The sequence below is a fragment of the Somniosus microcephalus genome, chromosome 7 (assembly GCF_052327205.1).
Source record: "Somniosus microcephalus isolate GS21.2 chromosome 7, FLI_Smic_1.0, whole genome shotgun sequence".
Taxonomy (NCBI): domain Eukaryota; kingdom Metazoa; phylum Chordata; class Chondrichthyes; order Squaliformes; family Somniosidae; genus Somniosus; species Somniosus microcephalus.
In genome coordinates this window covers 255,191,043-255,206,747 of record NC_140993.1, presented here as the reverse complement: position 1 = coordinate 255,206,747, position 15,705 = coordinate 255,191,043, and the positions used below count along the sequence as shown (strand labels likewise).

Here is a 15,705-nt window from a genome sequence, read left to right as displayed (position 1 = left end):
GCTTTCACTGAATTCTCTCGTTTTTCTCCAGCATTTGGCTCCGACTTTCTTCCTTTTACCTGTCCTAAACTGAGGACTTGTATTAGGATATGGTTCCATGCCTGGCAACAGCCTTCCAGTAGCTTGCTCAAGGGATTATTCTTGCTTTGTGAACCTGGACAGTGAGTGTCAGTGGAATAGTGATCACGGGAGTCATATGGATCAGACTGATCTTGTCTTCACATACACTTTAACAGGGATTGCTGATTTATTCCATTACCATCATGGCCATCCACCAATCCTCCACTTTCAATAGACTTCAACTCATCCATAACTTGGCTGCCCGTTTCCTATCCTGCATTGTAGTTATCAGGAACAGGAGCTTAGTTTTATTTTGCAATTCTAGCTCTATACCAATTGAGTAGGACAATTGTAGCCCTTCCTCGGAGATGACTAAAAGCTTGGTCTAAGAGGCGGGATTTAAGGTGGGTCATAAAGGAGGAGAGGGAAGTGGAGATGGAGAGGTTTAGGGATGAAATTCCAGAGCATGGGGCCTAGATAGCTTAAGGCTTGGCAGTCAGTGGTGGAACAAAGGGAGGGGAGATGCATAAAAGGCCAGAGTCAAAGGAACAGAGTCTTGGTTTGGGAGTGGGGTGGTTGTGGGGTTGTCATAGAGTCATAGAGTTTTACAGCACAGAAAGAGGCCCTTCGGCCCATCGTGTCTGCGCCGCCCATCCGGCTGGAGGAGATAGAGATAGTGAGGGGTGAGCTCTGAGGGGATTTAAACACAACAATGAATTTTACATTGGTTCCAGGTCACTCATATCTCCAATGTAGGGTTCTGGTGTGGGATAGGATATGGGTAGCAGAGTTTTGAATTAGCTGAAGCTTACAACATGGAGGGAAGGACAGCCAGGAGAGTATCATAATCAAGTCTGAAGGTGCCAAATGGCATGGATGAGGGATTCGGCGGCAGATGGATGAAGGTGGTGACAGAGGTAGGCAATGTCACGGAAGTGGAAGTAAGTATTTGTGATGGATAGTACATGGGCTCTGGATCCATGCAATCTCCTTCAGCATCAGTTGGATAGTCGTTGGATTAATTCATCTACAGGAAACTTTGGTTTATCCAGAGGTTAACTGTCCGGAATGCTCGAGCCACCGGCAAAAATCAGGAGCCGTTTCGTTGGTTTTTTTTTTCTTTTCATTGCTTTTTTTTTCACCAGTCAGGCTCTGCAAGGTCTCGCTGAAGCTGTTGCTAAGCTACAGAGACGCTTGCAAGGTACGGCCGACTGTTTAGAAGCTGTTGCTAAGCAACAGGGTTTGTTGCCAGATACGGAGCTCAAAATCTCCGTATGTTTCAACATTAGCACTGGTTTGTCCGGCAGTTTTGATGGGACGGCAACAGCTCGGTCCCGTCGGTGCCGGCAACAGCTCGGTCCCATCAGTGCCGGATAGCACAAAGTTTCCTGTATAATCCGTGCCAAGTCCCAGCAGAACGTTGCCCAGCAGCACTCCTCTCTTGCAGGAAAGATCCAGTTGAGGAGCTCCATCATTCCTTAAGATTCTTTAGTGCGATATCCTTAGTTCCAGCATGCAAGACAGCTATTTTTCCATTCCTTTTCTTTTGCCCCTTTGTAAAGGCATCGGCTCCTGCTGGGATACTGCCCCATGGGCTCTGGGTATGATTCAATATCTTGATCATGTGATCATTCTTCACAAATAAGCCTAATTGATGAGTATTGGCAGCATTTCACCAATGGCTGGTATCACAGCCGAACCTGATTGCATCTGCACCTGTGTGTGTTTGTGTACGTACACATATGCACACTTTATATATGTATTTACCAGGGAGATAGAACAGGTGGACATGACATTAGATGAGATTAGTAATGAAAAAAGTGCATTTAAAATAAAAAGAGGCAGTATATTAAATAAACTAATCAAATCCAGAGGATAAAACCCCTGATCCGGATGGATTGCATCCATGCATTTTTAAAGAATTTAGAAGAGATAGCAGAGGCATTACTAAACCTATTTAATAATTCATAAAAAGGTGTAGTGCCAGAAGACTGGCAGATAGCTAACATAATACCTATATTCAAGAAGGGATAGCACACGGCCAGGGAATTATAGACCAGCCTGCTTAACATCGGTGGTAGGAAAAATGATTGAATCCCTACTAAAAGAAAAGAGAAGAACATCTAGAAACCAAAAACATAGTAATGAATAGTCGGCATGGATTTCAAAAGGGAAAGTCATGCTTGACCAACCTCATTGAGTTTTTTGAAGAAGTAAGAGAGTAGACAATGGTAATGCAGTAGATGTATCTAAATTTTCAAAAGGCCTTCGATAAGATACCCCATAATAGACTGATGAACAAGGTCAGAGATGCGGAGTTGGGACAAGTAGCAGAATGGATAGCTAGCTGACTTCAAGACAGAAAGCAGAGAGTAGGGGTAAAAGGTAGCTATTCAGTGGCAGAAGGTGGGTAGTGAAGTTCCACAAGGATCAGTGCTGGGACCACTGCTGTTCACAATTTATATTAACGATTTAGACTTTGGAATCAAAAACACAATTTCTAAATTTGCGGATGATACCAAATTTGGGGTGGGGGGGATAGTCAATACTGAGGAGGACTGCAACAAGTTACAGGAGGACATTAATAAACTTGCAGAATTGGCATATAATTGGCAAATGAAGTTCAACACAGATAAATGAGAGATTACATTTTGGTAGGAAGAATAGGGAGGTCACTTATCACTTGGAGGGTGCGAGTCTAGGTGGGGTTGAGGAACAAAGGGATCTCTGAGTACAAATCACTACAAATTGTGACACTGGTTAGCAAGGCCATAAAAAAAAGCAAGCCAAACACTAGGGTTTATTTCTAGAGGTGTAGAATTGAAAAGTAGGGAAGTTATGCTAAACCTGTATTGAACCTTGGTTAGACCGCACTTGGAGTACTGCATACAGTTCTGGTCACCATATTATAAAAAGGATATAGAGGCACTGGAGAGGGTGCAGAGAAGATTTACAAGGATGTACCAGAAATGCGAGGGTATACATATCAGGAAAAGATGAACAGGCTGGGTCTCTCTTTTCTTGGCTGAAGGGTGACCCAATAGAGGTCTTTAAAAATTATGAAAGGTTTTGATAGAGTGGATACAGAGAATTTTCCACTTGTGGGGAAGAGCATAAGTAGAGGCCTTCAATATAAATGTACACTCTCTGGAGCCGCAAGCCTACATTTCGTTGTACTGCACTTGTGCACTAACAATGACAAAGTTGATTATTATTATTATTATAAGATGGTTACCAAGAAATCCAATAGGGAATTCAGAAGAAACCTCTTTACCCAAAGAGTGGTGAGAATGTAGAACTCGCTACCACAGGAAGTGGGTGAAGCAAATAGTATAGATGCATTTAAGGGGAGGCTAGACAAGCATATGAGGGAGAAGGGAATCGAGGGTTATGCTGATAGATTTAGATGAGGAAAGACGGGAGGAGGCTTGAGTGGAGTATAAACGCCGGCATGGACTGGTTGGGCCGAATGACCTGTTTCTGTGCTGTATATCCTATGTAAATGTATATATTTTTATTTGGGAGGAAAAAGGAGAGAATATTTTAATCTCTATCTTTCTCTTCCCCCTCTCCAGTTGTGACTTATCCTACTGGCAATTAGGTGCCAGAGAATCTTGAACCTTATTCTTTTTCCTAACTTGGGAGGCCAGTTGGCACACCTCTATTGTCCTGGCCGAGATCAGTTAACTCAGCACAGACGGAAAACCAAACCGGGAATATTCTGCTGTGTATGCCTTTGTGCTAGACCAGACATGCCTTGACCCACTAAGTCATCAGGAGAGCTTGATGTGCATTGTTGTCCAAGTTGCAATCGGCAGTCACACTTGACACATTGAGTGTAGGATGGCACCCAGCAGAGCAGATATACAACATGAAAGGAAACCATCTGCAATGTAAGGAGAATGATCTGAGGAATGCCAGTGCAAATTCAATGGACAGGTGCACAATTTCCCTCATTGGAAATAATGGCTTGGGGATAATGCATAATATGTAGAATGTGGTTGAATGTGAATTAATTCCACTCTTAAATAAGTCCTTTATCTTTCCACAGGAAGGACAGTCTATAACTGCTATATTACCAGTTACACTATAACAAACCGTTTGAGACCTGACTTCTGGGGTTCAGTCACACCTGGTACTAAGAGTTCTTGGCATCCTGTAACCTGATGTTCTCCCTTAATGATGTGATTAGGCCCATTCTGATGTCACATGGTTAGGCCCATTTTGATGCCACCTTACATTGGGAGTTAGGTGTGCAATATGTTTTTTAGTGCACTTTTCTATAATATAAGGAAAATTAACTAGGAAAAGTAGAAGTTGAAGTAAAACACCATCATATTTTATTTTAATCTCTTCCCTGTCCTGGAAGATTTGGCATATAAAACGTGTGCCTATTTTGATTGAAGTGGGGGGAAGCTTGTGTTTTGCCTGCTGTACAATACAAACTGTCGTCATTTTTTTGGTGTCTGGTATTCTTTTTCTACTGTATTATTTAGCTGTTAGAGACTGCTGTTGTTCCCACACAAAGCTCCTATAATGGCCTAGATTATCTCAATTGTAGGTGATAACAGATGGGAAAGAAGTGAAGGATGACGATATAGGACACCACTTGTGTATTAGTACCATGTGAATTATTTCCTGATCAACTGATGAAAGCTTGCAATGGAGGACAGAATTTGATGAATGGATGTTGTGTGAATACTGGGGGAAAAAAATCAAATCACAAACGGTTTAAGATGAGAACTGAGATTTTTTGCAGGAGTAACTGTTTCAAAAATTCAGAACTTCTCTTTTTTTTACTAGTCAAACTTTTTTTTTGGACCACACAAAAACCTTTCCTTGCCTTTATACCTTGCTGTAGAACTTGTAAGTATATGAGCCAAGTTTCCCTTGTATTTCTACTTGATGTGATTGTATCTATTCTTACTTATTAAATCAGCCAAATTGATCTCTGTTATATTTCTACTCTACAAAAAGTCACCCTGGTCTTAATTCAAGTTCCTCTTCTACCAGATTTGGCTAGTTTAAAAAGTAAGATTAAAATAGTGGATATAGATAGTTTAAGAGGAGCAATGCTAATGAATTAAATATAATTGAATAATTTTCTGTTGATTACATTTAAAATAGTGATCTTTCATGCTACATGACTAGTGTGCTACATATTATTCTGTATCACAGAAAATTGTAATCTGGTCTACATTTAGTGTTTTTTTTACTAGGCAGCCATTGTGGTCACTAAGATTGAAACCCTGGCAGCAGCACTGATGAGAGTAAGCCAAAGTTTAAAAAAAAGTTTTGTACTTGGCCACTCAGACACCAGTTGTTATGCAAATATGATTTGTAATCAGTGAAGTGACTAATCCCAAAAATTCATAGTCACAACTACGTTAATGTCCTTCAGCAAAAACAAAAAGAACGTTTAAAGTTACAATATGACAATCAGAGCCCACTTTTGACAAAAGCAGCTTAATTGATTTTTGTATTGTCAGCAATTTTTCTTCAGCTATTAAACCTAACTTCATTGCTTTCAAATTAAAGCCAAAATAGTACATGTGAAAAGTTTAACACGCTTATTTGTGAAATTAACCCTTTTGATTCTAAGGCCTTTAAGTTATTTTGTTATTTTGATCAGAAATATGTATGGTGCAGGCTAGTTGTATACAAATTCATGTGGGTCTGAACGAAGCTTATAAACTTTCAATTGGTCTTCAATTTATCAGTAATCAAATAATGAAATTACAAAAATAATTACTTGGTAGAGTTCAGTTAGGACAAAGAAGGAAGGATGGGAATGAGTAATGTTTAATTATTTTCAGGAACACAGGAGAACACTTTCTATAGAAACAAATTTTGGGAAGAGGGGAGCAGATATAATTTCTAACTTTTTTCCCCCTCTAGCAGTTACTGTATCTTCTGTCTTACATTAGCTTTTGAGCTCTTTAATTGATTTGTAATGCAGGTGTTGTCTTTATGTCCTAAACTAAAGCATTCAAATGTTTATAGAGTTGCGGCTGTCTAATAAGTCTTGGAGTTCCTCGTGATCACTACAAACTATCACTTTAAAGAAGTTTTAGGATAAAGGGTCGCCCTTTTAGAACTGACATGAGGAGGAATTTCTTCTGAGGGTTGTAAATCTGTGGAATCCTCTGCCCCAGAGAGCTGTGGAGGCTGGGTCATTAAATACATTTAAGGTGGAGATAGACAGATTTTTGCAAGATAAGGAAGTGAAGGGTTATGGGGAGCGGGCGGAGAAATGGTTTTGAGCCCAAGATCAGCCATGATCTTGAATGGCGGAGCAGGCTCGAGGGGCCAAGTGGCCTATTCCTGCTCCTATTTCTTATGTTCTTATGTTATACTAACCATTGTATATCTACATATCCATCTATAGTGTATTAAAAGTCTTCCTGACAACAAAATCTTGCTTCATGTTATGTTTTTCTTACACTTTTGAATCAACATTTTCCAGTATAAATTCCTACATCCGCATTTATAATGGAAATGGCCTATTTAAACTGGTCACACTGTATTTACACCCTCCCACCAGTGGTGATGCTGTAGAGCATTTTCTATTTCCCCCCCCCCCCGCCCCCCCCCCCCCCAGAAAAATGTTCCTTGGCCTATACTGGAGGGAAACTCTTAGCCCAATTGACTCTACTTTGTTTCTCAAGTGTCTGTAATATTTGCTATTTAATTATAATAGCAATAACTTCAATTTTATATTTTGTTTAAAAAAAAGGAACGGAATGTCTAACTTTAATGTGGGGACTGAATTATGCCTGAATAGCCTGGTCCAATTTTCCCCCACATGCACTGCCTGTCCACAGAACCTTACTTTCTGTTGTCACTTTTTTATGGCACTTTTATCTGCAACTTTTTTTTAATTATAAATTTCTACATCCACATTTAAAATGGAAAAGTCATATGTCAACTGACTTAATTTTGTTACAGCATGAGGAAAAGGTGCTTTCACTTATACTGATAATCATACCGATTATTCCTGGGAAATTCCCCACACTACCCATGCTCAGACTGCAGCATGCCGGGAATTAGCGTGCACAATTAGACTGAGATCCGCAGATTTTTATTGGGTAGGTGTATCTAGGGATATGGATCAAAGGCAGGTAAATGGCGTTGAGGTACAGATCAGCCGTGATCTTAATCGAATGGTGTTACAGGCTCGAGGGACCGAATGGCCGCCTCCTGTTCCTATGTTCAATTTGGGATATCTCTGCTTGCATGACAAGATTGCACTTAATACAAAGGAACAGATCCAAACTGGAATAGAGTTCGGAAAACACAAACCCTTGATTCCCTCGGAGGAGGCCTTCCTTGATATTCTAATAAAAGGACGGAGAGAGTAGGGAAGGTGAAGCTGCAAGCCCCCTCCAAGCTTGGAGCTAGTGGCATCCTGCTCTTGGGAGCTGCTTCTTTTCATACTGCCACATAGATAATCCCAAAAATGTCTCGCGCAGGTTTTTCTTGCAGCTAGTGTTTAACATTTCCTTTTTGTCATAGTAGGCCTGCATGAATGACCTGCCAGTGGCCCAAAACTAGACCGCTCCCTGCATCACTGTTTGCAAGCATCAGCACAGTATACGCATCCTAGAGGCTGCTTTTAGTGGGCTTGAGAAGGTAGTATTGGATAAGTCACCGTGCGCAGGTGAGGAGGAGCAGGAGCATGAGCCTATTGGCTAGATGGCCACATGGCTGCCATCAGTGACCCCTGTACTTTCTCAAATGCCAGCAATGTGGTGAAATTGGGCAGCCCTGATGTGCTTCTGTTGCTCTTTAGTGGGAAAGGAGCTGAAAGTGCTGGGTATGTGCTAACCTATGTATTGGTCACCCATTTGATACCTGTGTGGTCAGCACAGTAATTGCTATAACTGGCCTTTTTAGAAATTGGGTGCACATTTGCCTCTTTCCAGTCCCTTGGCACAAGTCCCATTCCTCAATATTAAATTTCTTTCTTTTATGTAGCTAGTTTGTGATCCAATTTACAATGTTCTCCTTTATCTTGAAATCTTTCACTTCAGTCACAAGTCTCTTGGTAGGCATCCCAATTGCTTTCTGAAAGTCACATTAATCTCATCCATCAATTCTATTATGTTCTCAAAGAATTTCTGTAAATTTGTTGGCTTATAACCTGACTTTCATAAACTTGGATTGGAACTATTGCTGTTGCTTTTATAAATCCTGTTGAATAGCTTCCTTTACACACAAATTTGATCCTTCCCTTCCCCTCCTCAAGCAAATAAACCTACAAGTTTCAGGATCATGTTTCTACATTTTTGAATAGTGTGTTACAATATCTGAATTTAATAAGGCATGCAAAAAAATCAACTACAATATTGCTTCCATTTCCTAGTCATTTTGGATAAATTGTGTTCTATTCCCGTACAACGAGCACTTCTCCTCTTAAAGTGACTGTTCGTTTACTAATCTCTCCTTTCATCATAAACTTAGATGAACTGGTTAACTGTCCACCTACCAGAAAGGACATACCATGATTTTGTTTTTTGAAAATAAAAAGTAAAACACATACTCCTTTTGTTCTCCCCTCACTAATTCTTACACGAAAGGTGACCCCAAATCTTTGACACTGAGAATGTAAAAGGCTTGGGAAGATTAACCATGCATGGTCAAGTAATATTCCTGTGCCTTTTCTTGGTAAAAGGAAACTCTGAGGTGCTTGTCCCAAATGTGCAAATTAAAAATGTATAAACTCATTCATTAAATTAAAAATATATATAATTCAGATGTGTTGCTCGCATTAGCAAAAGATACATTTTTTTGAAAATTTGGGCAGATTACGGAGGGACTATATTGCTCTTGGTTCTTGATATAAATTGACTTGATTTCAAAGCTATATGTTGCTGAATGATCTATTATTGCTCAGTAATCTAGTCTTGATAATCAGAACAATGAGATGATATATATAGAATCTGACTCTTACAACTAAGTGATTTTGGAGAACCTACAAAGAGTACTGTGTCTGATATATGGTAAGCTCAAGGATAAAGATTACATTTGCCATTTGTAATAGTTAGTGTTTCAGGAAGCAATAGATAATACTTGTTCAAAAAAATGGAATGTCTTCAAGGTGTACATGAAGGTTTATTCCAAGCAGGATATAGTTGTTGCCTCTTGTCTCCTTTAAATTGTTATTTTAAAAACTGGTAATCAAAAATAGATGCATGAAAAGATTAACCAGTTTTCTGTACAGTTTGTGACTCTTAAGACTTCAGATGCTTGATTCCATTCCAGTCTTAGCAACAGGCATAAATATTGAGCTTTCGGTACCAAGCAGCTCCCCCCACCCCCTAGCTCAGAGCACAGTTCGCATTACTGCTTTCAAGTGCAAATGAACTTCCTTTTGGACTAACAGTTGCTTTATATCTACATTCAAACTATCCCAATAAAGTTCAAGGAAAAAGAGCCCCCCCTACTGCACTCATCATCACCTCCATACTGATCAGTAACCTCATCACTATTGCTCCCCAAGTTTAGGGATGGGGGACTGTGTGTGGCAAGTTTTCAAAAATATGAAATATCCTCCAACTGGAACTCTGAATGAGAAAACATGCTTTCTACTTCATAACATCTCCCAAACATCAGAGGTATGTTTTTTGGGACAGTGACAAATGGTGTGCAAACCTGACCAGTGAAGTGCAGAAGCTGCTGCTTTCACAGACTGTAGAAAAAGTACTTTCAAGTGAGCAACATTCAGACTTCTATTCCTTTTAGTTTGGAATCCAATAATATATGAAAATAGCCCTATGAACACTTGAGCGATCCTAAGCCTTGGCATTTGCTTAGGTGCTTCTGAGTTCTCCAAGCTCAGTTGAGTGGAGTTTGTTCCTTTGGGAAGTATGCGTACATCCATATTGGGCAAATGGAAACAACTTGTGTGGATTTCTCAAGTGGTTTGGCTTGAAGCCTCTGAAGCATGGTGATGAGTTTCTATGTGTTGCACACCATGCTCACCAAAAAAGGAAATATTTTGATTTGTGATAGACCCAAGGGTCTTAAATTACTTCATACTGAAAACATAATTTTTGAAATGGGTGATTGACTGACTGCTGTCTATCTCAATGTTGCATGCCTTCATATAGGTATTTGAGAATCCCACAGAAACTACCTGAGGTTCAACATGGGTAGGATCCAGTACCAGGGCACTGCACACTCATTTATGCTGACGAGACCACCATAGTCATGCATCAAGTTTTGCATATCATAAATGTTGCTCAGATAAAGGAATACTTAGGTCTGTTGTTATTAAAACGACTGGCTTATTAGAGCTTTCTCCCCCATAGTGTTCCATGCACCAAGTACTGACGGGGCTTTTTAAAGAAAGAAAGACTTGCATTTATATAGCGCCTTTCACGATCAATGGGCGCCCCAAAGCACTTTACAGCCAATTAAGTACTTTTATTTGAAATGTAGTCACTGTTGCAATGTAGGAAACACGACAGCCAGTTTGTGCACAGCAAGCTCCCACAAACAGCATTGTGATGATGACCAGATGATCTGTTTTAGTGATGTTGGTTAAGGGATAAATATTGGCCAGGACACGGCGGATCAATTCCCTGCTCTTCAAAATAGTGCCATGGGATCTTTTACAGCCACCTGAGAGGGCAGATGGGGCCTCGGTTTAATGTCTCCTCTGAAAGCCGGCACCTCCAGCAGTGCAGCACTCCCTCAGTACTTCACTGGAGTGTCAGTCTAGATTTTTGTGCTGAAGTCTCTGGAGTGGGACTTGAACCCACAACCCCTTGACTGAGACAAGGCTGCTACCAACTGAGCCACAGCTGACACTAGGCAGAGAAACTAGTCTTCAGCATAAACCTAGAGAAAATAAAGCAGCAGCCAGTACAGGACCTATCTTTCACCCAGAGTGTTGAGATTTCATACTGAATTTTTAATGTTTGAAAGCACAGGTTGGAATGTAAACTTTGTCACGTGTTTAAGCAATTTTTTTTTAAGTTTGTAAAATGCCCAGAAAGTTCAGTGAGACAATTAAGAACTTATGACATTGGAATTGGATGGTGACAAACCCAAGCAGTGTTAAATTCCAGAGTTCGATTGGGCTATGACGAGCTGTGCTGCCACTTTTGCAGACACCACTACACATTTGGACAAAACAGGACAACTGCTGCATTAATCAACAGTGGTGTAATTAGAAACATTTAGTTTGTGTATATTACCAATGGAACAGCCGTACCAAAAACCATACTCCTGATCATGAATTAACCTAGAACTTCTAAGCTGATGGGTAGTTTGAATTAAAATGAGTGTTTATAACTTTATACAATTCTGATCTAAGGACAATCGGGTGATAATAGGATCACCTTTCTTGCATATAATGTGAAAAACACTTCTAAGGAAAAGTAGACTTGTACTCTGAGATTGACGACATAAGATCCTGAGAATGATGGAAGAGATGGCATTAGGGTCAAATGTTTTATTGTAATCCAGACAGTGGAGGATCTGACGAACCTGGCAGGGATAAAACTTATAGATAGATGGATATGCATTTATATGGCACCTTTATCATGTCTCTCAAACCTGTCAGTGATTCACATGGAATGTATAACTTGAAATACAGTGACTGTTGTACTATAGGCAATCATGGCAACCGTTCTGCACATAGCAAGATTGCACAAACAGCAATGACAAACAAATTAGCCAGCTTCTAGTGGTGGTAGCTGAGTGGGAAATGTGGACTAGGGTATTCGGATAATTCTCTGCTCTTCTCTGAATAGTGCTATAAGATCCTTAATGTCCACCCGAACAACAAATAGACAGATGGAGCCTCAAGTTTAAAGTCTCATCTGTACGATGGTACAGTGCAACACTCCCTCAGTATTGCCTTGCGGTGTCAGTCAACATTATTTGCTTAAGTCCAGGAGGGAAATTCTTTACCAATATCAATAAAATTAGAGTAGAAGAAAACTGAGCTTGCAACTGTGCCCTGAGGATTGAAGAGTGCTGGGAATGAGAATTATAACATTGAGTTACAGCTGGCAAGGGATCAGAATTGCCTGGTGCTGGAGGTGCAGTAAGATGTCAGTTGACATTTCATTTTAATAAAGTTATGTTTAGCAGCTCTAGTGGATCTGCAGAAGTTATGAGCAAAGTTGGCTTGGGATGCTCCAAACTGCCGAAGAAGCCAGGTGCGATCGGCAGAAATGAACAATGATCTAGTACCAGGCCTGTCGAAGGGAAGGGTGTGAGAAATGAAACCTTCCATAACAGCTAGAATAATGTCAGTTCACAGATCAAGGGGGGGCCAGACAAACAAAAGCGGCAGTTAAACCAGGGAAAGACGACAAAAAAATTCAAAGACCATCCCAGTAGCTGACCTGCAGTGCTAAGCAAGATGTGACCGATTTACAAAGTGAGATTTCCTGCAAGGCATTCTCCAAGAGGTAGATGGGAGACAGTGGTCCAAAGAGCCCAGCGGTGAGGAGCACCTCACTGAAATGTCAGGCTTGGCTCAGTGATAGCACTCTCGGCTCAGAGTGATACCACTGAGCCAAGGCTAACTGCGAAGGGAGGGATTACAGATGACGTTGTGTTTTGGTGATGGTGAAAATGGCAACTACATTTATCGAAAGACTAACTGGGAGTGAGTTGCAGGCCTAAGTGAGGAGATTGGGTGATTTGGCAAGTGACTTAGTTGGAGCAACACGTGAAGATCGCTGCCAGGGATTCACTTCCAATGTCAGTACATAACTAATTCTCCTTTTTAAATAGAATTGAATTTTGGAGTTGATGCGCAGTAGTTTTATTTTATTCTTGCTGCATTTTTCTAATGCACAGTGGTGCTGGGAGGGAAGGATTGTCCACAATCAATAGTCAGTCACAATGAAAAATGATAGTGACTGTTCTTACCTGTTTGCTAGAATTTCACCTGCAGTCAAATACTGAAAATCTTAATTTTTATTAACATAAAATACTTTCCATATGCAATTGCTGGTACACCTCCTTAAATAAATTTGACATTCCCAGCCTTCTGTATCTGGAAACATTGCTAGATCAAGAAGCTTCATCTTCCTAAACATGTTGGGCCAGAATTTGTGGTGAGTATGACGGCGTACTCCGAGTACGCATGCGCTAAATCCCTGAACTTGCGATCTGTCAAGTTCCGACTTGGCAGATGATCCGCACCGACGGGGAAATCCTAATTGCTGGCGCAGAGTTGGGCTAATTGCCTATCTACTGCCCAGCAGTTATGCCTGAAAATGTTACGGCAGGTGCAAACAGGCGCAGGGAATAGCGTAAAGGAATACCTCCTGACAAATCCAAGTAATTTTAAAAGCTATAGGAGATTTGTGGGCCGCTACACTGCCCTCTCTACTACGCAGCGTCTGCCAGCATGTTCTCGAAGGAGGGTCCCCACCAGGTAAGTATGCATTCTGTTCCGATGCTCGGCGGCGTAATCCATAGTTACGCCACCGACTGCAAAATCCAGGTCAAAATATTGCAGCTGTCTCGGGTTAACATCTTACTTTGGAAATCCAATTGGAAAGCACTCCATGGGTGTGCAGATTTTTGAAAGTTAAGTACAATCTAGGTTTACAATTTGGTTCTGACAAATGAATGTAATAATTGTTTGAATCCATCAGTTAGTGCAATTTTAAAACTGCATGCTTGGATAGTAATCCCACTAGTCTTGGAAAATCACCGCTGATGCTTGAACTACCAACAGCATTTAGAAAGGAAGCATTGCCTTGTGTGGAGAGCTTCAGCTTTCTACTTAAAACCAACAGTATTTGTAAGTCGGGCAACTCTTTATTTCCTGTGGGAATAAGACCATACTGTGTCCCTGCCCAAGAGACCATTCTTAATGTCTGAGCCTAGAAAGCGAGTGCCAAGCTACTTGAATGTGCTTTGCATCAGAACTGAGCTTGATCCTATCCTTGCCTAATGTCCACAAAAGTGCAACTTCTATTAAGGGTCACAGGATGGTGATCAGGAGGGGGAAACCGTAGCTGTTCCCTCCCCCTCTCCAAACCAAAGAGGCTGTGACACTAAGGGCAGTTGTTTCCCTATCGCCACCGAGGCCTTCGCCAAACTGAATCAAACAAAGGATATTACTGAATCAAAAATGGAGAATGCTGGAAACACTCGGCATCTATGACTAGAACAGACACATTAACGTAGTAGTTGTAGACACTTTGTCAGAACTGGAATATATTACAGATGAAAACATTTCAAATGAAATGGAACAAAGGGAAGGAGGAAGGGAAATGCACAGCCGTATGCACGCGCGCACACAAACCATGAACTGTAAAGTGCTTAAGTGGAAAACAGGAAATGATTAAATGGCTGAAGTGATATTAACATGAGATAATAGGAGGCATAATGAGAGAAATTAAAAATATTTATGAGACTGAGAATGTGTGAACAGCTAAAGCAGTTGGGGGAATAAGGCAGCTAGAAATTGGAAGCGCACAAAACTGGCAAAGTGAAGCAGGCTGTGCCAGATGGGAGAAGAAAAAAGCAGATTGACATCAAGGGGGCAGACTTCCCTGCCAGCAGTGTTCCAACAGAGCAACCCAACCCCAAGTATCAACCTGTCTCTTTCCTCGCACCCCTGGAAACACTGGGACACCCATCCCACGCTACCAGCACCAACTGCCAAAGAGGAAGTGGGATCTGTAGTTAAGGTCTGAAGTTATTAAAACCAATGTTAAGGCCAGAGGGCTGCAAAGTACCCAATAGAAAGATACAGTGCTGTTCCTTGAGCTTGCATTGAGCTTTAATGGAACACCTAATCGCCCATTGCAACTGTGAAAGGCTTCACTTTGTCCTTGGTTTCCACCCCAGCGGCTGCCGCTTTTATGTGCTATATCCGTTACCTTCAACATGATCCCACCACTTTCCCTTTCCCCTCCCCGCTTCCCCCTCTGCTTTCCAAAGGGACTGTTTCCTCCACAACACCTTGGTTCATTCTTAAACCAACCTACCACCTCCCATTCTCCTGGCACTTTCTCAAGTGCAGATAGTGTACAAGCTGCCTATTCACCACCTCTCACACTTGTCCAGGGCCCCAAACACTCCTTCCAGGTGAGACAGTTATTTATGTGTACTTTCTCTAACTTATTATGCTGTTTACTGTGCAGCCTCCTCTACATTAGGGAGAACAAATGCAGATTTGATAGCCGCTTTGCCAAACATGTTAATTTTGTATGCAAGTGCAACCCCAAGTTTCTTGTTGCCACTGCAATTTCCCTTCTACACTATTCAAATGAAGCTCGAGGAGCAGCACCTTTGCTTTCTATTGGGCATTCTGCAGCTCTCTGGCCTTAATATTGACATTAATAACTTCAGACTTTAACTATTGATTCCACTTTCTGTTTGGCAGGAAGTGCTGACAGTGTGGGATGGGTGTGCAGGTGTTTCGGTTAGGGGGAGGGATGGGTTGGTGTTTGCGGTATGGCCCCCCTGTTGGAACATTGTGCTGGTGAGGTGTTCTACACCATTGGTGTCAACCTTTTTTCTTCTCCCAGATTCCTGCTTTGCCAGCATTTTATGCTTCCTTTTATATCCCCCACCCCACCACCTTAGCTACTCACACACTTTCTGTATCTCATAAATGTCTTTAATTTCTCTTATTCTTACCTTCTATTGTCTCATAAG

General features: G+C 41.2%; 1 protein-coding gene across 2 annotated transcripts in view; it reads left to right on the top strand.

Moving 5' to 3' along the window:
• atp9b (ATPase phospholipid transporting 9B) overlaps window positions 1–15,705 on the top strand; it is a 361,204-nt gene that overhangs the window by 181,633 nt on the left and 163,866 nt on the right. The window lies entirely within an intron of this gene.